This window comes from Piliocolobus tephrosceles, chromosome 16, assembly GCF_002776525.5.
Source record: "Piliocolobus tephrosceles isolate RC106 chromosome 16, ASM277652v3, whole genome shotgun sequence".
Lineage (NCBI taxonomy): Eukaryota > Metazoa > Chordata > Mammalia > Primates > Cercopithecidae > Piliocolobus > Piliocolobus tephrosceles.
Window position 1 is genome coordinate 11,067,024 of NC_045449.1, and position 22,016 is coordinate 11,089,039.

Consider the following 22,016-nt stretch of genomic DNA (forward strand, 5'->3'; position numbering starts at 1 on the left):
AAGATCTTGTGTCTCTGATGACAACACAGAGCAACTACATCAGCCCTTGACTGCCTGAAAGCTACTATTCAGACTGCTTTCTGTTATTTGCAACCAAGCTCATTCCTAACTAATACAATACTGGATGTGGACCTAATTCCAAATTGTGATATAACTACATCAGAAGAATGACAGCAGTATAAAGTGGATATAAAATAAAAACATAAACAAAAACCCAATTATTTGCTCGCATTGTAAGAAGCCAGAGCTGTTGATCAAGAGATATCAGCTTATGTTCATCAATTTTAACATGGAGAAACAGCTAAAAGATTTGAACAAAGTTGCTTCTAGGGTATTAAAGAGGGTGAGGTGCAGGGAACTGATATATTTGTTGTGTCTTTGTCTCAGTCTTCTCAGGCTACTATAACAAAATATCATACACTGAGTGACTAAAACAGCAGACGTTAATATTTTCACAGTTCTGGAGGCTGGTAAGTCCAACATCATGGTGCCAATGTATTCAATGTTTCATGGGGGTGCTCTTTCTGGTTCACGGGTGGCCACCTTCTTGCTGTAGCCTCACATGACAGAGAGAGGGTGCTGATCTCTTGCTCTTCTTGTAAGGTTATTAATACCATCATAGGGGCCATACATGCATGACTTCATCTAAACCCAATTACCTCCTAAAAGTCCCACTTCCACGTACAATCACACTGGTAAGTTAGAGCTTCAACATATGAGTCTGGTGGACAAAGATTGCTATGCATTGAACAAATATTCAGTCCTTAGTGCAGTTCTACTACTTTTTACCTGTAAGATTTTTTTTTTTTTTTTTTTTTTTTGGTTTTTGTTTTTGTTTTAGACGGAGTCTCACTCTGTCGCCCAGGCTGGAGTGCTTTGGTGCGATCTCTGCTCACTGCAACTTCCGTCTCCCAGGTTCAAGCTATTCCCCTGCCTTAGCCTCTTGAGTAGCTGGGATTACAGACACCTGCCACCACCCCTGGCTAATTTTTGTATTTTTAGTAGAGATGGGGTTTCACCATGTTGACCAGGCTGGTCTCAAACTCCTGACCTCAGGTGATCCACCTGCTTCAGCCTCCTAAAGTGCTGAGATTACAGGTGTGAGCCACCACACCCAGCTGAATTTAGTATTTTGAAAGACATACTCTGTTGCCATTCTACTGCTTTTATCTGTAAGTTTTCTTTAAAAATGCATTTTGAAAAGGGTTTCTTAAGCTGCATTTCCTTAATTGTCAGAATCAGGATTGAAACATTAATCCAGTTTTTATGTGTAAAACAGCACATACAATTTTCTTGTCTTTTTTATTTCCTGTTTTTTTCTTTTATCTTTGGTTTTCTTCTGTTTTATGACTCACTTTTTTTTTTTTTACAATTTCTTTTTGAGATTTTACTTTGTCGACTTGTTTATTCTTTGATTCATATAAGACACTTTGTTCCATGTATTGTACTAGAAAATAGGTTTAGAGAAAGGTACCTAATCCTTGCCCTTCAGGCATTTGAGGTTACCAGGAAGTCCTTATAGTCTAAGGCAAGTGATATAGCAAAGGTATACCCTTATGAAGGAGGAAGCCCTAGGAACATTATGGTTTTTCAAAAACCTGGACTGGGGCCGGGCGCGGTGGCTCAAGCCTGTAATCCCAGCACTTTGGGAGGCCGAGACGGGCGGATCACGAGGTCAGGAGATCGAGACCATCCTGGCTAACACGGTGAAACCCCGTCTGTACTAAAAATACAAAAAACTAGCCGGGCGAGGTGGCGGCGCCTGTAGTCCCAGCTACTCAGGAGGCTGAGGCAGGAGAATGGTGTAAACCCGGGAGGCGGAGCTTGCAGTTAGCTGAGATCCCGCCACTGCACTCCAGCCCGGGCGACAGAGCGAGACTCCGTCTCAAAACAAACAAACAAACAAAAAAACAAACAAACAAACAAACAAACAAACAAACAAACAAAAAAAAACCTGGACTGGCTTTTCAGGGAAGACTTCCTGGTGGAGGTGACTGTTGAGCTGAATCTTAAAACATAATGTTGATTACTTAGTTCAAAGAACGGAGAGAGGTCTTTTCTAGGTATAGGGAACAGAATGTATAAAGAAAAGAAAGCAAGAGAATGTCTTGGGTTTTAGGTAATTACAAATAGTTTAGTGTTGCAGAAATTTGGCAGGTGGTATTAGGTTGGTGGAAACATAATTGCGGTTTTTGCCATTAAAAGTAATGGTAGCAGATCATTCCAGCAGGTCACAGAGGGCTTTGAAAGTCACTTTCAAGAGGGGTGCTACTGAATAACCTTAAGCAGGGTGCAAATGCAACAGTGGGGAGGGTAGGAATGAGAATGGAATGCAGCAGGCCTTTTCATGATATTTAAGATACCTACAATAAAGGAGATTCCAATGAAGAGAAAGGTTTAGAATGGAAGAAACGAGTACAGTCAGGAGACCTCAAGCCTGTTTTCTTAGAGGGACAGAAGGAGGCTATCTCTCTCCGTTTTGCTCCAAACTGGCCCAATCTCTCTGTAGCTCAATACAAAAAAAGCTCCATTAAAAATGGAATAAGACATTCCAGTTAATATGATGACGAAACATCATCTCTAAGGACTCCGTGTCACTGCACAGTGGTTTGAGTGAGCTGTTTTTTGAGGAGTAGGGGATTCAGACAGAAACCCTGAGAAGGTAGAAGTGGCTTCAGACACGATTTAATGAGGATTATGAGACTGCAAAGAGATTGGATAAACCCTCTTTCCCCTTCTGCCAAGGGACACTTCTTGGGTCCCTTGTGAAGTCTTTCATTTTTAATACATAGATAGCGTAATAAGATTTGGCAGTGTTAGGAATTACAGGCAAAATCATGGTTTTTTAGTTTATCCCAGGGCTTTGACCCTATCAAAAGAGCGGTGTGGTTGATGTGGGGGATGGTGACTGAATAACACATGAGTAGATGAAGGTGGAAGACCTTAATTTGGTATTTCCATTACATGTATGTTACACATTTTATAATTGTCTTGCAGTCTGTGGGTTTTCTGTGCTTTTTCATTCTTTTTTCTCTATTTCAGTTTTGAAATTTCAGTAGATAGTTCTTCAAGCTAACTGATTCTTTCCTCAGTTGAATTCATCAAAAGAATTCTTCATTTCTATTATGGTGTTTTTGATTTCTAGCATTTCTTTTTGGATCTTTGTTAGAATGTCTATCTCTCTGCCCATATCACCCATCTGTTCTTGCTTGTTGTTCATGTTCCCATTTGAGCCCTTAGCATATTAATCATAGTTGTTTTAAATTCCCAGTCTAAGTCCAAGATCTCTGCCATGTTTGAGTCTGCTTCTGAGATCTGCTCTCTCTCTTCAAATTGGCGGTGGGGAATGGGGGGTTGTCTTTTATGTCTTTTATGCCTCATCATGTTTTGTTGCAAGCTAAACATGATGTACTGGGTAAAAGGGATCTGGTACTGGTTCCCACAGAGTTTTCTGCTCCTGGGCTTTGCTCCACTAAGTGATTGTCTGTATGTGACTGTTCATCTCTTCCATTTGGCGGGCAGCTGTTTGCCCTGTACTGAGTTTTCTGATTGCTTTAAGAAAAGCTGTTCATTTTAAGGTTATTCAGCTTTTTCTCTTGTTGTTTGGATGGAAGAGACAACTTCCAAGCTCCTTACCTGCTGGACGGAAACCCAAAGAAGTCTTTAATTTGGAATTGTATTCACCAGTTTATGAACAACACTGAAGAATTTGCTTTCAGAATTTTAAAATGAAAGTTTTAACCACTCACTTCCATTGCTTACTTAGTGAATGACAGGGAAGGACTAAGTTTTTGCCTTCGTATGAGGATGTTTAGTGAGATCCAGTTCTCTTCTTATCAACACAGAACTTCAGAGGACTCTGCATCCCATTCTGCAGGTGAGCACAGCTAGGTTCAGACAGGTAAAGTGATTTTCTAACATTGCATAGCCGAAGAAAGGTCTGGGGCCCGAATCCAGGTCTCCTGAGTGAGTTCAGCATTCATTCCATGTCTTACATGTCACCCTGGTCCACGCTCCCAAAGACGATGAGAGTCCTTTAACCTTCGTCCACAGAGAGGATAGTCACATCGGCAAAGAACCTGGAGGATAGGTGTGGGTGGCCTTATTAGACAGTGAGAGGTAGGGAGGTGATACTGGGAAGACTCAGAGCCAAGAAGAAACATCCTGATTACAGAAAGATGTGTTTTGAAAAGGAAAGGGGACTTGGAGGCTATAGGAATGTGAGCCATCTTTCTCGTTACTCCCTGGAGTTCAGCACCCTGCCCAAATCCGGCAATTGTCTGCACACCGATGCCCTCTGGTGGTTTGAGGAAAGAGATCCTTTTCCCAAAACTTGGCTACAGTAGAAACTTCAAACTTGAGTCGCTGGGAGGGAAAGAAGCTGTCCTACCTCCATCCTTCTCTTTGGTTCAGAGATTTGTCTAAACAGCGTTTTTCTCAAAATGTACTTTCTAATGTATTGTTTTCAACAATCCAAAGACATTTAGAAATGTGAGTGATGGAAAGCATTAACCCATATGGAGAACCATATGCACCTAAGTTTAAGGATGGGAGAGAGGAAACCATAGAAACACGCACACACTAAAGACATCCTGGGATGTGCACACACAACTACAAATACCTGGGGTGGATACAGGCTTTGTGAGCCTTAAAGGTTATGAAATTTGGGAAGCTCCCTTTGATAAAAGGAATATACAAGTACAAATGCAAAATTAGACACAGAACCATGACAGGGTCTCTTTCATCAGCTTCATAGTGAATAAATTTCACATGTACCCATATACTTGTGCATACACAAAGAGGAAATTAAAGTGTAAAGTAGAGTAACTTTTATTTTTTATGCTATTTCTGAAGTTCTATAGCTAATGAGAATAAAATCACTTTGGAAAGCTACACACTTATTTCTATGATGTTACCATTGTTTAGAATTTATCTGGAATTACTTACAGGAATTGTCTTCAGATCCTGTGACATATTCCTCAAAATACCATTAATCATGGTAACTTTTATCATTTGAGTGCAGATTCATCTTTATTTGAAATAGCCAAGGCCACACAGAGCCTACTCTGGTAAGTACTGAGGTAGGTAGTTAGGCCGGATATGCTGTTTTTGGTCAAGAGTAAAAAGTCATTTAAATAAACCATCAAACTATTTTTCCCATTTAGTGCTTCTATACTATTCTGTGGACAAGTTTCTCTGAAAAGGAACTTCAACATATTTTTAGCAATAAAAAGATCATTTGGATTCGGAATGTAGATGGTAGCCATGAGAATGTGCTCACGCTCTTACAACTATATGAAGATAATCGGCCAGGGGCCCAGCCACTGAGCTGGGAAATCCATTCACCTGTTCACACAGAAGCCAAGCCTCCCCGGGCTGCTCTCAGCTCGGAAATGAGTGTAGCAGGGACTGAAAGAAGACCCATCCCTAGCAGGGACACCTCTTGATGACCAGCTTTGATGGCTCAAAGACATCCCAAGACTTTGCTGAACCATTTGTAGACTACACAGAAGTCTAGGATGTTTCCATCCTTGAGAAACTTTCTCTGTCTCCGTCCTTCACTCAAGGTCAAACTTGCCCCAGGGTCTGATGGCTCTCCCAGCTTGCCTCCCTCTGATCCTACCCCACAGGCATTTCCTTCCTGCAGGTATTTTTCTTAAAAGACTTTGCACATGACCGTTTTGGTTTTTGCTTCTTGCAGGACTTGGTCCAGCTTTCCACAGTAACCACTTTGAAGAACGTTGTCATCTTTGTTCTCTCTGATATCTACATAACTGCAACAAAGAATCTGGATCCATTTTTGTATGTTTAATTGTTGATGGCTTTTATATCTCATCCCTTCCTCTACTCCTTGTGCCCCACATCTGGAAAAAGAGATAAGAAAGCCTAGGTGCTTCTTCCTTAGCACTAGTAGGAAATTCAAACCCTATAACCTCCTGCCCCAGCATAGGAAGTTTCACTTTGGCTCTACTCCCCAACCACCATTAAAACTCAGCAATATATGAATATACCACAATTTATTTATCTGTTTGTACTGTTGATGCACGTTTGGGTTGTTTCTAGTTTGAGACTTTACGAACAGTATTGCTGTAAACATTCTTGAACATGATTCCTGATGCACAGGAATCATGTTATTTTGGACCCGCTTGGGAGGCCTGCCCTGATCTCCCAGAGACCTCAATTATATAAGTAATAAAAGTTTTCACAGTCTCTTGATGAACATGTGGCATCATCAGTTGCAACATCTAAACCAGTTTGGGAGGGAGGTCTATCCATCTTGGAAGGTGGCCACAATAGTAATAAAATGTTGCTAGTTACCAAATATTGGAAGTGGTTAGTGTCTTAGTCAGCTCAGGCTCCTATAACAAAATGCCACAGACTGGGTGGCTTAAACACCATAGATTTATGTCTCACAGTTCTGGAGGCTGGGAAGTCCAAGATCAAGGTGTTGGTGGCAGATGTGGTTCTTGGCAAAAGCCCATTTCCTGACTTGCAGGTAGCCTTCATCTCATTGTATGCTCACAAGACCTTTTATTTGGGCATGGATATAGAGAGAGCGAGGTCTTTCTTCCCTTCCTTATAAGGACACTGTAGGAGTGTCCTACTTATAATCACACTATGCGAGCTCCATCCGCATGACCTCCTCTACACCTAATTACCTCCCAAAGCTCCACCTCCACACATCACAACATTAAGGGTTAAGTCTTCAACAGATGAACTTGGGAGGATGCAAACATTCAGTCCATAACAGTTACTCTGGTCCACTATGAAAAAGAAAATTTGCAACGTATCCTACATTTTCAGTTGAGGGGGTCACTAGCTATGCAGTGAGTCCTCTTCTTTCAGGGTGTGTAAAATGATGCCATTCAGAAAATCTAGCACTGCCCACCTACTCCCCACGCACCACTCTAATATAAAAGGATGGCTGGGAAGAGAGGAGGTGGCATTTTGAAGAAATGTCATGTTTACAAAAAGTAGCTATCTCTTCTCTCCAAGGCTGAGGGAGGGAGTCACCAAGACAATCCACCACAGAGTGGGAAGTGCCTAAACCTTTTCTCCCTCCACTAAGTCTGGGATGAGAAGATCATGTTGTCAGAAAGGTGACAAACGAATGGACTGGCAAAACTAATTACCACTAGGGCATGTCAATAAAGGTGGAAGAGAGAAGATATGGCTGAAATGGGGGGAGACCTCAGTGGGGGAGCCAGAACTCCTCACATTTTCATGTGGCAAAGATGTGTAAGTATTTTAAGACATAAAGGTAGATAGCTCCAGATATCTTGAAGCTATTTCAGCCTATAAGTTTGCAGGCATGGTATGGGGGACAACGAAGCAAGATGGGATAGGCCTGTAGTGAGTTTTGGGAAGAAGAGGGAGATATTGAAATTGAGAAACAAATCCAAAGGAATGTGCAGGCCATGGGTCCCCCAGGGCTCTCAGAAACACCAGCCAACACCCCGCTGAAATAATCAGTATTCTTGGAATCTGGAAGCTATGCGTCTCGGAGACTTGACACACAGTTAGAACCGACGGCTACTGGCTACTCAGTGTCGGAAAACAGACAAAAGCCAATGGACAGAAGAAGTGACTTTGCTACGGGTCAGCCAATAAGGGACCTGTGGCACCCCCCCTTCCTTTGGGCTATGACATCGGTGTGATATGTGCCACCTCTATATTCAAGCCACCAGTCACAAGTATAACCTCTGTAGTCAGGGATGAGTGAGGAGGACCTTAAAATGATTATAAAATTAACCACTCAAAATAAACAACACTGAATCTAAGAGAAACAATGTAAGATGGATCTAATAACTAAAAGTGATCAAAGAACAGTGGAATGCCACTGTGCCATTGGAAGGGGAATCCACTATCACGTGGAGGAAATGTTGAATAAAACACAAGTCATAGCAGAAATTGAAAAAAACAAAATGATTTTGTGTTTTTGTTATAGTGAGCTGATATTCTTTTTTAAATTAATTTTTTAAACTACAGGCCAGGTGTGGCGGCTCACATCTGTAATCCCAGAACTTTGGGAGGCCAACGCGGGTGGATCACCTGAGGTCAGGAGTTCAAGACCAACCTGGCCAACGTGGGGAAACCCCGTCTCTACTGAAATACATAAAAATTAGCCAGGCATGGTGGCGGCCACCTGTAGTCCCAGCTACTTGGGAGGCTGAGGCAGGAGAATGGCGGGAACCCAGGAGGCAGAGCTTGCCGTGAGCCGAGATCGCGCCACTGCACTCCAGCCTGGGTGACAAGAATGAAACTCTGTCTCAAAAATAAATAAATAAATAACTAAAACTATGAAAACATTTTCAAAGAAATGAAGAAACATTAACTTTAATTTGATGCCCCCATAGATATATGCAATTAATTGCTTTCCCGTTTTTAGACAAGTTAATTTAAACTAGGTTATGTTCATTATGTCCAGCAGCTGGGCTTGTTCTCACATGTTCTCTCCTCTTTGAATATCTGTCCTCCCAGTCCAACTTGTATCCCACAATTTAACATTTTATATTGCTAGAGGAAACAAACCCATCTTTTCTCTCTTCCTTCAGGGACTCTGGGGAAGAGAATGTCCCTTGGCTAAGAATTTAATCTAGCTCTTTCAAGAAGTAATTGCAAAACCTCTGTGAGGTGTTTGGTTAGTTATGAGAGCAGTTCTTAAGAGGCATAAAGCTGGAAAATGGGCCCATTTCTTATTTTCAACAGGCCCTAGGGGTGACAGTTTGAAAGGGTGGGAGTACTTACATTGTTCAAAGGTAGATTACATAAGGTGTTAACTACATGGAGGGAAGAGGCTTTGCAAACTACAGGGCTATTTAAAAAGTATTTCTCTTCCACTTTAGGGGTTTAGACTAATAGATCTGATAGTTAATATTTATCTTTGGGAGCTGTGTGTATGTGTAGTGGAGAAAAGTGTGGATGATGAGTACAAGGTTGCAAGGAGAGTCCATAGCTTTCCAATGAGCAATCAATAGGATGAGGATTGTCTGCAACTCACTGTGGCATGGAGACCCCAAGGGGACTGGAGGAGGAGTGTCCGGGCCAGCTTGGAAGGGTTCTGTGGGACTGAGGATGCCAAGTCCACCATCAACTCTCTCTGGGATACCGTCTTAAATGGAATAACTTAGAGCTAGATAAAAGTGCTGCTCATGGGGAAGGAGGCAGCTACTGGGTTGAGATCAGTCTCTGCAGGAAGGAAGAACATTTTGCTGAAATGAATAATGAGTCACAGGAAGGAGAATAGGGAGAGATGCTTCTCGACGAGGAGCAGATCCCAAAATAAGGGTGTATGGCTAGGAATTAGGGGAGCCCATAAGAGGATCCCTATGTGGGTTTCATATTGTGAGTGTTTTTCCTTTGTATTATGGCAAGGGAAATTTTAGATATTTGTGCACTTGTATTAAGATTTCCTTTTGTTATTAGAATCCTGCAGAACAGCTGACATGCATACATATATATACATATATATCAGAGGAGATCAGAGATGTTCTGGATGTTATGGCGGTAGACATATGCACATATCTATCAATCAGTAGTGTTTTGAAGAACAGCATAGCGAACGAAGTAGGGCCGGGCCAATTTGCCCTTCTGTGGGTGTCATGCAGAGGGAGAGGCATCCTAGACAGAAACTCCTTCCCAAATAAATGGTCAGAGGCCCAAGATAGAGCTGGGAGCTGCGGGAAGCAAAGCAGAATGGTGAGCCTTGGAAGGCTTGTAAATGAAGCCCTCCTCCTTCCCCGTATACATGAAAAGAAGGTGACCTTTCAAAACGAGAAGAGGCTGACGTGTAGGTTACTCTACTCACTCCTCGGGACCATCTTCTCAAATGCCACATCCTTTACTAAGCTTTCCCTTAGCTCATCCGAGCTGGGAAGAATCCTTCACACCTCTGAAAGCTGAGAGCCCTTGATTTGGGGCTCCCTTATGGCACTGAACAATTTCTGCTTTAAATGAGAGTTATTTTGGAAAGTAACTCCTTTGTTCAGATACCTTTGGTTTGCCACCCAATCCCCCAAGCCCCAATGCACTTTTCATTCTCTCCATTCCTTTTCAGCAGTGGGATACTGAACTGCTACAAAACACCAATAGACCCACATACTCTCCAGCTTCTGTGGGAATGGGACTGGGAGGAGCTCTTACAGTGGGAAGAAGAGAGGTTGGGATATGTAATACCTCAGTGCTTTCCCTGAGAGGTCACCTCAAGGTCACTACATACATCTTTCAGCTGAAAGTCACTCCTTTCAAGGTACCTGACACGATGAGACCCCATCCCTTTGTGTCCGGAATTGGTTCCTTCTGGTGGGTTCTTGGTCTCGCTGACTTCAAGAATGAAGCCGCAGACCCTGGCGGGGATTGTTAAAGTTCTTAAAGACGGTGCGTCCGGAGTTTGTTCCTTCCGATGGGTCCAGAGTTTCTTCCTTCTGGTGGGTTTGTGGTACCACTGACTTCAGGGGTGAAGCTGTAGACCTTTGCAGTGAGTGTTACAGCTCTTAAAAGTGGCGTGTCTGGAGTTCTTCATTCCTCCCAGTGGATTGGTGGTCTCGCTGGCTTCAGAAGTGAAGCTCCAGACCTTCGCAGTGAGTGTTACAGCTCATAAAAGCTGCGTATCCAGAGTTGTTCCTTCCTCCCGGTGGGTTTGTTGTCTTGCTGATTTCCAGCGTGAAGCTGCAGACCTTCGAGGTGAGTATTATAGCTCATAAACACAGTGCGCATCCAAAGAGTAAGCAGCAGCAAGATTTACTGCAAAGAGCAAAAGTACAAAGTTTCCACAACAGGGAAAGGGACCAAACGGGTTGCCGCTGGCCTGCTTTTATTCCCTTATTTGGCCCCACCCACATCCTGCTGATTGGTCCATTTTACAGAGTGCTGACTGGTCCATTTTTACAGAGTGCTGATTGGTGCATTTACAAACCTTTAGCTAGACAGAAATGTTCTCCAAGTCCCCTACCTGATTACCTAGACAAAGAGCACTTATTGGTGCATTAACAAACCTTTAGTTAAAAACACAGAGCATGACTGGTGCATTTACTTTAGCTAGACAGAAAAGTTATCCAAGTCCACACCCGACCCAGGAGCCCAGCTGGTTTCACCTGTCACCTTTCCAAATTCCAGCATCTACCACCCACCTTACTTCTGAAGGGACTAGGGATGGTAATACCTCAGTGCTACTCACCCAGGTAACCACAATGCTCCTTATGCCTCACCTATATTCATTCCTCTGCCAGTAGATCTTTAGCTTAACTTATTCTGTGTATACTAAATGTTTGCTATTGGTATCTCGCCTTGCACATCCTCTTCCTATACTATAAATAAATTGAGAGCACATTAATAAATGTTTGCATTACGCCCATATCTGACCATGGCTAAAAGAGAGTCTTGCATATTATAGGTGCCCGATAATCATTTATTTAATGATATGTCCACTTGTCTATTTCTGGCACAGTGTTTATGAACCTTGGGGCTACTGAAACCTTGGGCTGGATGGGACTCTTTGTTGTAGTGGGCTGTCTGGTGTGTTTGGCAGCATCCCTAGTTTCTGTTTACTGCATACCAGTAACACTCCAATCCCAGTTGTGACAACCAAAAATGTCTGCAGACATCGTGAAATGTCCCCTGAGGAGCTGTATCACACCCAGTTGAGATTCGCTGCCCTGGATGCTTGCTACTTATGCCATTTTAGCATTCAAAAAACAATACCTTTACTTTGTAATAGCAGTTCATAATCTACATATATGTGTATATACAAGCACATCATGGCTGAATGTACATATTGAATTCCTTAAAATGAATCCTTCAAAGTTGCAGAGTCTGACATATATAAATATATGGGCACATGTGAAAAATGCATTTGAAAGGGGCTTTCAAAGTTAGGAAATCAAAGACAGTTTTTCTTACTTTTGAAAAATAAAATCTTCATTATCCAATGGAAAAAAATTCACCCACAAATTGGAGATAATATTAAATGAGATCTCTTTGACCTTTACAGAGTTGCACTTAGATCTTCAAAAGATCATAGGCATAAGTGGAAATGTAAAAGTGCTAAAATAGCACATGAAAATAGGAAATAATCAAAAGAAGGTGCTTCAAAGTACAACAGTAAGAACACAAGTGTCTACCAATCCCTTCCCCCACATCCAGGTATTCATTGAGATGACCCATGGCTTGCAGGCACAGGGAAACATATCACAATGCCCTTTAATTTGCTGCTTGCAAGAAAACTCTGTTAGGGGCCTCAGATGTCTAAAAGCCACTGTGTTGGTCTTTGTATATTATCTCAGGTTTCATTCTTCCCCTTTCCGCTGTGTATCCATTTGCTTCCTCTTCAGCTCTGGTTCTTTCTCTAACCAGTGGACACTGTGTGAGTACCACCATGTTGCAGAAATCTAGGGGAAGCCAGTCACTTAATTTAGGAGCAATCTTTTGCCAGAGGGCTCTCTTTTATTACAATGGCAATACAGTTCCTCCCCCTCCCTCAAAGGGCTAAAGATACTGTGGGACTGTTTTGAGGAGTACTTCAAAGTCCTGTATGAGGTATATGTGATGGAGGAAATTTTCCCAGGGCTTTGGTGCATGGAACTTAGGCAAAAGCACTGGAAACTGTCTGAAGACCCAAAGAGGCAGTTTCCAATGAGGTCATCAGTTCAAACAGAGTTGGACATAACAGGAAGAGACAGTGTAAGACACCAATAATATGGGCAATTGTGGTGCCCGCCAGTCCCGCGCCATGCGCCTGCACTTCTCAGCCCTTGCGTGGTCGATGGGACCGGGCACCTGGGTGCAGGGGACCGAGCTCTTCAGGGAGGCTCGGGCCACGCAGGAACGCATGGCAGGGGCGGGGCGGAGGCTGGGGCATGGCAGGCTGCAGGTCCCCAGGCCTGCCCTGCGGGGAGGCAGCTGAGGCCCAGCGCAGCACTGGCAGGCCAGCACTGTTGGGGGACCCCGCGCACCCTCTACAGCTGTTGGCCCAGGTGCTAAGCCCCTCACTGCCCGGGGCCGGTGATGCCAGCCGGCCACTCCAAGTGTGGGCCTGCAGAGCCCAAACACACCCTGAACTGGCACTGCCCCTTTACCCACCTACCCCCCAGCACTGCACGCAGCCCCAGTTCCTGCCTGCGCCTCTCCCTCCACATCTCCCCATAAGCAGAGGGAGCCAGCTCAGGCCTTGGCCACCCCAGAGAGGGGCTCCCACAGTGCCGTGGCAGGCTGAAGGGCTCCTCAAGTGTGGCCAGAGTGGGCGCCGAGGCCGAGGAGGCCCCGAGAGTGAGCAAGGGCTGCAAGGGCTGCCAGCAGCTGTCACTTCTCAGTGGGAGCCAACAAAAGAAAAATATGAGATCAATAATCAGCTGAGGGTAATTCAGAAGCCCAAGTTAATTCTAAGGCCAAGTACAAGAATCTGTGGTGGCTTTTTAAATTGCTCCCAAAGCAGCTGACAAAAATGTGTTGAATTTAAAGGGACAGTAGTATAAAATCAACCACAATAATAGCAGGCGCCTTAAATTGAACTTTCACCGATGGAAGTGAGACTTTAACTCTATACTAGTTAAGAGGTGGGTGTGGCTCCTCTATTTAATGGAGAAAGGTAACAGCAACAGCCTTCAAACCACACTAGAGGTAGCTTAGTTCTGCTTCTTTGCTCTCACTCACAATTGTTCCTACAAACTTAACCTAAAGTCTATTCATCAGCCTTTCCAAAGATTTTAAGTTACTAAATGTGTTTTAATAAATTCCTTTCTGCTTAAAGTAGCTAAAGAAGATTGTATTCTCATGATTACAAATACAATAATCCTTAAATTTTAATTCAAGACACACACACACACACACACACACACACTGAAATAACACACTCTACACTTAGATGAATCTGTAAGAAACTATTGATACTTAGGCTCCCATCCTCTGGTCAGCCCTCATTTGGAAACAGGGCTAGATTAAGTTCTTATCAATTAATGGAGAAGGGGATACAGTAAGAGGTGAAAGTCTTGCCAGCATTTGGGAGTTTCTCATTTTGGTGCACAATCAGTACCATACAGTATATAACCCTACAGTATTGTAACAATATAGATTGATTTTAAAATATCATCTTCCATTAATCTACATTGTATACAATTGGATTTTAGTTTCCCACTTAAAGCTTTACAATAAGAAGTTATATATGTATATATAATATACATATACATATGAAATGTATACACAAATGCCCACATTATAGTCTAATCGTGTTCTTATGACATCTCAAGATAATAAAAATTACAAAGTTTCCATCTCAAAAATCAATCTCCCAAGAAACTAATTTGCAAAGGAAGGCCACCAAGGAAGTAGAAAGTTTCTGGTCATGGTTCAGGTAAGGACAGATCCCAGGAAGTCGAGCCTAGAGTTTGTGGTCATTTTTTACTTGTGGGTAATTTTTGATTCTTTAGGGGATGCCTGGAAGAGGTTAGAGTGGCAAAAAGATTGGAGTTCAGAGTTCACTAAGCTGTGCTTTTTTTTTGTGGCAGAGCCTCACTCTTGTTGCCCAGGCTGGAGTGCAATGGCACAATCTCGGCTCACTGCAACCTCTGCCTTCTGGTTTCAAGTGATTCTCCTGCCTCAGCCTCCCGAGTAACTGAGATTACAGGTGCCTGCCCCCACCCCAGCTAATTTTTGTATTTTTAGTAGAGACAGGCTTTCACCATGTTGGCCAGGCTGGTCTCAAACTCCTGACCTGGTGATCTGCCCCCCTTAGCCTCCCAAAGTGCTGGGATTACAGGTGTGAGCCACTGTGCCTGGCCAGTTTTTTTGACCTCTCTCACCTTACGTTGTAATGTCAAGGGACAAAATCCTAGGAATCAGAGTGAACTATAAGTAGACAAGTCCTTACAGGGAATAAAGTGTATCTTTGAGTCATCTATATATCTGTTGATCCCATACTATATATCTGGGCCACCAGGTATATAGATGACTCAAAGATACTATTTATTCCCTGTAAGGATGCAAATGTAAATTATTTTTACCAAGAATTTTTGAAATACAAGTATGCCACACAATTAAACAGCACAAGAGGACAAAAAAAGTGAAAAAAATAGCAAAAGTTATTAGGCAAAGACCTTAAAATGTACATGATTATTATGTTTATAACAAAAGACAGGACTGAGACTTCTGGCAAAGAATTAACTGTGAAATAAAAGATTCAAGTACAAATTCTAGAATGAAAATAAGAAGTGGCATTAAGGATTCAATGGAAAGATTTAACAGTAGATTAAGCACAGCTAAAGAGAATGAGTGAATTGAAATGTAGTCAGAAGACGATATACGGAATAAACCTTGGAGAACAAAAGGATAGAAAATACAAAATAGAGAATAAGATATATACAAATGTAAGTGATTAGGAGAGGCACCCAAGGAGAGAAAGGGGTGCATGAGGAAACGATGCTTAATGAGAGAAAGTGGCAAAGATTCAAACAGCACTGCAAAGTCAATGAAAGAAAAACAAGGCCGGGCGCGGTGGCTCAAGCCTGTAATCCCAGCACTTTGGGAGGCCGAGACGGGCGGATCACGAGGTCAGGAGATCGAGACCATCCTGGTGAACACGGTGGTCGTCTCTACGAAAAAAAATACAAAAAAAAAAAACTAGCGGGGCGAGGTGGCGGGCGCCTGTAGTCCCAGCTACTCGGGAGGCTGAGGCAGGAGAATGGCGTAAACTCGGGAGGTGGAGTTTGCAGTGAGCTGAGATCCGGCCACTGCACTCCAGCCTGGGCGACAGAGCAAGACTCTGCCTCAAAAAAAAAAAGAGAAAAACAACAAGAAGCTCAGATCTAAGTACATAATAATGAAAACTGTAAGAAACCAAAGACAGGGAACTTTTAAAGAAGTTAGAGAGAGAAAAATAGTACTTATAAAGCAAAATAAGATAGATAAACAACTCAAAGTTACAGTAACTTTAAATAAGAAAGGTGACCGAGTACAGTAGCTCACGCCTATAATCGCAGCACTTTGGGAGGCCGAGGCAGGCCAATCACTTGATGTCAGGAGTTCAAGAGCAGCCTGGCCAACGTGGTGAAACCCCCATCTCTACCAAAAATAGAAAAATTAGCTGGGCATAATGATGCATGCCTGTAGTCCCAGCTACTCAGGAGGCTGAGGCAGGAGAATTGCTTGAACCCGGGAGGCAAAGATTGCAGGAAGCAGAGATCATGCCATTGCACTCCAGCCTGGGTGACTAGAGCAAAGCCCCACCTCCAGAAAAAATAATAATAATAAAATAAAGGTAAGTTTCTTGCTCACATTACACAGCCATTGCACATCTTCAGGAATACAAAGATACACTGCTTATCATAAATCACTCAAAAATCCAGGCTGATGTGTGTGGCAGCAATAAAAGTACACCACTTGGATTTCTCTTCAAGAAGGAACTTGCCATTCAGCTGCAAGGAGTCATCTAACTGAGCTTCTAGCTGCAACACTTTCAAGATTTATAGCAGCCGAGGCTACCCGTCTCCGAAGTATCTTTCAGCTAATGACTGAGCAAAGTGGGGGATAAAAGGCATGACCACTTCTGCTCAACATTATACTCTTTTTTTTTTTTTTTGATGGAGCCTTGCTCTGTCACCAGGCTGGGGTGCAGTGACACGATCTCAGCTCACTGCAACCTCTGCCTCCCAGGTTCAAGCAATTCTCCTGCCTCAGCCTCCCGAGTAGCTGGGACTACAGGTGCACACCACCACACCTGGCTAATTTTTTTTTTGTATTTTTAGTAGAGATGAGGTTTCACCATATTGTCCAGGATGGTCTAGATCCCTTGACCTTGTGATCCGCCCACCTTGGCCTCCCAAAGTGCTGGGATTACAGGCATGAACCACCATGCCTGGCCGATACTTTTCTAATGAACAGTTTTGTCCTAGAGGTTCTCATTGGGTTTGCCCAACCTTTGTTTCATTTGCATGATATCTGAGACTGCCTTGTTTGATTCTGCTGTTCTCCCGTTTACCCAGTTCTGCTTCTTCCTCCTTTATCTTGCACAGTTGTTACACACCCATCCATACAACTCTTGCACTTCTCTGTCAAAGCCTCTACTTCCTGGAGGACTGGAACTGACACAATGGAGGCAGCCATTAGCTATAACATTTCTGGTTCTTATGCCAGAAGCACAGGAGAGTTTTGGAGGATCCTTGCATCAGCAATTAAATGCTTCAGCTTGAAAGTGACACATCTCACTCCTATCCAAACTCACAGGCCAGAATTAATCACATGTCCACATCCAACTTCAGGTATGTAAAAAGTGTGATTAAACCATGGAACTAGAAATAATTGGTGAACACCATTAAGCTATTCCATAATTACATCTAATGGAGCACCAATTTGCTGACAGCTGACTTCTCAAGAGGAATACTAGAAACTAGAAAATAATAGACGGTAAATTCAAGATGAAAGAAAACAAATGATAGCCAACCTAGAATGCTGTACAGAAAAATAGCTTTCCAGAATAAAGAATTAAAAATATTTTCAGACAATGGTAAATACTTTTATTAACGGAGGAATTACATACACTAAAGAAAATACAAAATGATGTTCCTTAGGAAAATGAACACGAATAAAAGTTCAGAAATGCATCAAGGACTTAAGAATATAAAAAACAAAATCTATGGGCAAATGAATATTAGATGTACAGTTGACTCTTGAACACTGCAGGGGTTAGGGACTCCAGCCCTCCACACAGTGGAAAATGTGTGTATAACTTTTGACTCCCTCCAAACTTAACTACTAACAGCCCTCTTTTGGCTAGAAGCCTTACCAATAACGTAAATAGTTGATTAACACATATTTTGCATGTTATATGTATGATATACTGCCTTCCTATAATAAGGTAGGCTAGAGTAAAGAAAACGTTATGTTTTTTTTTTTTTTTTTGAGACGGAGTCTTGCTCTGTCGCCCGGGCTGGAGTGCAGTGGCCGGATCTCAGCTTACTGCAAGCTCCGCCTCCCGGGTTTACGCCATTCTCCTGCCTCAGCCTCCCGGGTAGCTGGGACTACAGGCGCCCGCCACCTCGTCCGGCTAGTTTTTTGTGTTTTTTAGTAGAGACGGGGTTTCACCATGTTAGCCAGGATGGTCTCGATCTCCTGACCTCGTGATCCGCCCGTCTCGGCCTCCCAAAGTGCCGGGATTACAGGCTTGAGCCACCGCGCCCGGCCAAGAAAACGTTATTAAGAAAATCATGAGGAAGCCAGGTATGACGGCATGCACCAGTAGTCCCAGCTAATTGGGAAGCTAAGGTAGAAGAATCACTGGAGGCCAGGCATTCTGGACTGCTGTGCACTTTGCCAACTGAGTGAGTGTCCACACGAAGTGTGGCATTAATATGGTGACTTCCTGGGAGAAAAGGACCACCAGGTTGTCTAAGGAGAGGTAAGCTAGCCCAAGTTGCAAACACGGTGGGTTAAAACACCCATGCTGATAAGAGTGGGATCATGCCTGTGAGTAGTCATAATGAGCCCTCACTTCCTAAAAAAAATAATACCATGGCCGGACGCAGTGGCTCACACCTGTAATCCCAGCATTTTGAGAGGCCAAGGCGGGTGGATCACGAGGTCAGGAGATCGAGACCATCCTGGCTAACGCGGTGAAACCCCCTCTCTACTAAAAATACAAAAAATTAGCCAGGCGTGGTGGCACATGCCTGTAATCCCAGCTACTCGGGAGGCTGAGGCAGGAGAGTGGCGTGAACCTGGGAGGCGGAGCTTGCGGTGAGCGGAGATTGCACCACTGCACTCCAGCCTGGGTGACAGAGCGACACTCCATCTCAAAAAAGAAAAAAATAAAATAAAAATCATAAGACAAAATATCATAGCCATAATGAGATCTTACCTTTTAAAAAATAATGCCAAATAAAAATCATAAGGAAGACAAAATATATTTACTATTTATTAAAAGGAAGTGGATCATCATAAAGGTCTTCATCCTCACATTTTCATGTTGAGTAGGCTGAAGAGGAGGAGGAAGAGGAGTTGACCTTGCTGTCTCAGGAGTGGCAGAAGTGGGGAAAAAAATCCATGTATAGGTGGACCCTTGCGGTTCAAACCCATATTGTTTAAGGGACAACTGTATAACAACAGGATAATAATAATCTAGATTATATATATATTATATAATTTAAATATACAAAAATTATTTATAAGATGAAAAGGGTGAAGTTGACTTACAGAGTTCAAGTTGCTTATATTTTCTTGGAACAGATATAAAGCACCAATCAATATTAGTCTTTAAAAATTCAAAAGTGAAAGTTAGGTAAGTGTTAAAAGAATAATCAAAACTTGTATATGTAAAAACACAGTAATAAGATCCAAAAGCATCAAGGGAAGAAAATAAATGCAATAAAGATGGGAAAAATTGAAAACAAATAGAAACATGCTATAAATATTTAAACAAAAAATATATTTGTAGTTCTAATAAAAAACAATATACTAATTACACCAGTGAAAGTACAGTAGTTAGTTGTCAGACTGGGTTAAAATAGTCAAAAGATGTTCTTTGTATAAGAGATGTATTTTAAATACAAGGATGCAAAAAGGATTAATATAAAAGGATGGAAGAAATGTTAATCAAAATCTAATATTTGAAAAAGGTAGTAGATATAATTTGGATATCTGTCCCCTCCAAACCTCCAAACCTCATGTTGAAATTTGGTCCCCAGTGTTGGAGGTGGAGCGTAAAGGGATGTGTTTTTGTCATCAGGTCAGATCCTTCATGAATGGTTTGGTGCTATTCTTGCAATAATGAGTGAGCTCTGTCTCTATTAGTTCCCACGGAAACTGATTTTTTTTTTTGACAGAGCCTTAAATTGAACTTTCACTGATGGAAGTGAGACTTTAACTCTATACTAGTTAAGAGGTGGGTGTGGCTCATCTATTTAATGGAGAAAGGTACAAGCAACAGCCTTGTACTCTGTGGGAGTGGGACCCACTGACCCCAGAGCTCGCTCTGTCTCCCAGGCTGGAGTGAAATGGCACGATCTCGGCTCACTGCAACCTCCGCCTCCCAGGTTCAGGTGATTCACCTGCCTCAGCCTCCTGAGTAGCTGGGATTACAGGCATGTGCCACCACACCTGGTTTTCAAAAGGTTCCCTCAGTAGACTTGAAGCACCAACAAATACCTTGAATTTCTACGTCCAAGTCATTGTGAGTCTCATCAGGGGAGCCTCAGAGGATAAAATGATTTCATATAGTGTTTACTGCAATTCTTGATTCTGGTCTAAATGTTGTGGTGGCTTTAAGGACCGTAAGTCTTGTAAAAACAAACAAACAAACACACACACAAACCCACACTCTGCTTTCTGCAGTGTGGTAATTTGGAGGAAAAGGGCCACCTTAGAGATGCTCTCAATAACATCCACCTCGGGGAAAGAAACTAACTTTGTCAAGCCCCTACCTGTGTTAGACTCTGTGCCAGACACTTGACATGCTTCATCATATTCATTTCTCATTACAAGCCTGCAATAGTGATATTATTATTCCCATTTTACAGCTTAAGAGACACAGGTACAGAGAGGTTACTAAACACCAAAGACATTCGGGAGGTGAGTTGTAAAGCCGGAAGGCAATCCAAGCTTGTTTTGCTCATAACATTATATCAAGGAATCCTTGTCTTGAAGGAATTAACTCTGACAACAGATGATGCTGGGTCCAGTGATTCAGGGAAGAGTGTGGCGGAGCCTGAGTGAGCATCCTTTGAAGGGTTGCTCACTCACTTTTGGTGATTCAGCAGCTCAGGCAACGGGGAACAGGCTGCTGTTTCACAGACCTTTAGTCCATACTCTGCAGCCAGTGTTGCCGGCCTTTCCCTCTCTCCACACACTGCCCAGGCTGCCCTTGCATGGCCAATTCCCACTTCCAGGTTGCCCCCGATGTTCTATGATGGCTTGAGACTGGCTTTACTCTTTGGATCTCTGCCTTCTTGTTTGTTTTGATTCCCCTTGGAAACTGCGAGTTGTAAGCTGCAGAAGTAGACTGTAAGGTTGCTCAACACTGAGCAAATGAAACCGTGTCTGATAGCCTGCAGTAAGCCTGTCTTTTTTTTTTTTTTTTTTTTTGAGATGGAGTCTAGCTCTGTCACCCAGGCTGGAGTGCAGTGGTGCGATCTCAGCTCACTGCAAGCTCCACCTCCAGGGTTCACGCCATCCTTCTGCCTCAGCCTCCCAAGTAGCTGGGACTACAGACGCCTGCCACCATGGCTGGCAAAGTTTTTGTATTTTTAGTAGAGACAGGGTTTCACCGTGTTAGCCAGGATGGTCTCGATCTCCTGACCTCGTGATCTGCCTGCCTCAGCCTCCCAAAGTGCTGGGATTACAGGGGTGAGCCACCGCACCTGGCAAGCGTGTCTTTTTATTCTGCTGCTTTGGCATCTGGGGCCTTGTTGACCCAGGAGGGACTGCACTCCCAGGGCTAGCCAATCCCTGGAGTAATTGTCTAATATAAACTGAGTTTATTCATACTCCACTGGGGGCTCAGGAAGGAAACTCAGAGTGCTATTGGTATTAGATGAATAGGAGCTGGAAGTTGAAGCTAAGTGAGGCCAGAGCACATGTCAGGGATGCTGTGCTCTGTGGTACCCAGTGAAGTACCAAGAAGAGAAGAGAATAACTGGCGGGTTTGATGGTGAGTATGATATAATGTCTCATATCCCCTTGTTCAGTGCCTGCATCTGGGGGAAGTTCTCAGTTTAGAAAACTTGAGGGCATATAGAAGGGAATTATGCTGAGTCTTACATAAAGTCAAGTATATGGAAAGGGTCTAGGAGGCAGAAGAACCTTCCTGGAAGGAAGGATGCGACAGAAGGCATGCCACGGACCAGTCCAGGTGTCTGTTTCCTAGCCCTGCCTGAAAAGAGAAAGGCTCTGAAAAGAGACCATTTTTCTGTCGTTCGGGGCATAGACAAGGCTACTTTGAGGCTCCAATGACAAAAAGGAAAGCAGAGAGTTGCTGGTGGGAGGCATGCTCCCCATTGCTGGGCAAAAACCACAGGAGACAGCCTAGCTCACATGCT